This window comes from Salvelinus sp. IW2-2015, unplaced genomic scaffold (genome assembly GCF_002910315.2).
Source record: "Salvelinus sp. IW2-2015 unplaced genomic scaffold, ASM291031v2 Un_scaffold2829, whole genome shotgun sequence".
In the NCBI taxonomy this organism is placed as follows: domain Eukaryota; kingdom Metazoa; phylum Chordata; class Actinopteri; order Salmoniformes; family Salmonidae; genus Salvelinus; species Salvelinus sp. IW2-2015.
In genome coordinates this window covers 32,943-35,055 of record NW_019944129.1, presented here as the reverse complement: position 1 = coordinate 35,055, position 2,113 = coordinate 32,943, and the positions used below count along the sequence as shown (strand labels likewise).

The window sequence follows — 2,113 nt, the reverse complement described above, 5'->3', positions numbered from 1 at the left end:
CATTGTGTATGTAAGGTATAGGCCACCGGTCAGATTTTCTTCATAGAAATTGCCTTCCTCTGATGATCCTGATGGCCCTGGGACATAACCATCTTCACTATTGTCAATACTGGTTATTTGAGTCATCAGTCTTGTATCCAAGCATAGCTTTGGTCAACTGTATTGCAGAAGAAAAGTATATTGGACAACTAGACAGATAACAAAGTATTTGGACACTGGCACATTTTGATTAGTTATGCGCTCTGTGCTCCTCTACTTTACATGTTGTTGATAATACAATGAATATGGGATGAAAGTGCAGACTTGCCGTCTTTGATTTACAAAGCTGATTCACAAGAACTTACAGTATGTGCTGGTGTTGAATGACACTAACTTACATATATACGCTGTCTGTTCTGATCAAACGGCGGTGCATCATCCAACACATGGACTATTGACCCAGAGGTACTGGCAGCCTCGGTGTCTGACATCTAAGGATACAATAAATGTAATTAGTCATGTGCAATTTAGGCAATTGAATATGATTCAACATCCCCAGTAACCTCATTCTAAACAACTGACAAACCTGAGCTTTGGGATTTATTATTTCCTTTTCAAATCTGGCCTTCAAGTTGAATTGTGTTTCTTTTAGAGTTTTCCATGCGTCTTTCAGCCTTTGCAGTGCTTTGTAAAGGAAGACAAGTTTCAAAATAATGGTTGAGACTTAAAAGAATGACAAGATTGCTCAGCACACAACAAAGGGGATGGGCTGGGGACACCAATGACTGTTATCATTGACTGATAGAGGTCCTAACAAACATCTATTACAATTTACTTTTTAAGACGACTTTTCAAGGTAAAAAAGCAAGTATAAGCATAACATAAGCAATTATGGCAAGTTCCTGGATGCAACTAAAGCTGATCTGCTTTTATGGATGGACTAAACGAGAAACAGTATGAGTGATATGGCTTAAGCAAGGCATGTGAAATTGGCACAGTCCTACCAAATTTGACACTTTCCACAATCTTATTCCTGTTGTGTGGTGTTTCACTCTTTACATGCAAAGCCAAAATAACTAGCAACTTATTTATCTTTGGTAAGAAAGGTGGAACAAAAACTGCCAAAACTTAAATAAAATAATTTAAAGAGGGGATTTATTTAAATATTTCAGCACACATGCATGCTTATGACTTGACAAAACAGATGAAAAGGAACTGGCTTTTCTAGCTAGCTTGTAAACCAATTCAAGTTTAGCACTAGCAATATTATTTTTCAATGCCATGTAACATTGGGTTAACCACAATCATGTATTCTGATCAAAGACATGTTTACCAGTTATGCTAAACTAGCACGCTAATCATTAGCTAGCACGCCTAATCATTAGCTAGCACGCTAATCTTTAGCAAGCAGTAATAAGTATAAGGTAAAAACATGCAAGTAACAATTGCACATTAATGAGTTGTTTGAATAGGCCTACCAATTTCAATCTCATGATGGCAGTATATATTGACACAATGTGGCTTTCGGACATTGTCAATGCATGTTGGATTCAGCCGAAAGACATACATGAGCTAACAGAAATTACAAATAAAGACAATGGGAACATGTATTGCTTGCCAATACACCGCATACAATTTTAGTTAAAATATTGGTTAAGTTTAGTTAATAGCTTACCTTCTTGCATGAATGCGAACCGTCTGCAACCATCCTCCTCTTCCTTAAAAAACGTGCTGCACAGCTACTTTTGTTGGTGTGATCATGCTCAGGCAGAGACAGGCTTGCCAGGCCAATTTCAAATTTAAATCAGTCACAAACCTGCCTTCAAAGCCTGAAAACATATCACAATTTAACAGAATTACAGGGAAATGAATGGATTTTTTAAATACCATGTTGGTAACGGTGCAATATAGAAAGTAGTATAAAAACCATCTCAATTGGGTTGAGTTGGGTGATTGTGGAGGCCAGGTCACCTGATGCAGCACTCCATCACTCTCCTTCTTGGTCAAATAGCCCTTACACAGCCTGGAGGTGGGTTTTGGGTCATTGTCCTGTTGAAAAACAAATCATAGTCCCACTAAACGCAAACAAGATGGGATGTGTGTATCGCTGCAAGAATGCTGTGGTAGCCATGCT

General features: G+C 38.1%; 1 long non-coding RNA gene across 1 annotated transcript; it reads right to left on the bottom strand.

The window, feature by feature from the left end:
* Window positions 1–10: 10 nt before the first annotated feature.
* Window positions 11–636, bottom strand: LOC139025546 (uncharacterized). Its single transcript, XR_011477138.1, has 3 exons — window positions 566–636; window positions 378–470; window positions 11–157 (listed from the first exon to the last, which is right to left on the bottom strand). It is a non-coding gene; the product is annotated as an uncharacterized lncRNA (long non-coding RNA).
* Between the last annotated feature and the right edge of the window lie 1,477 nt (window positions 637–2,113).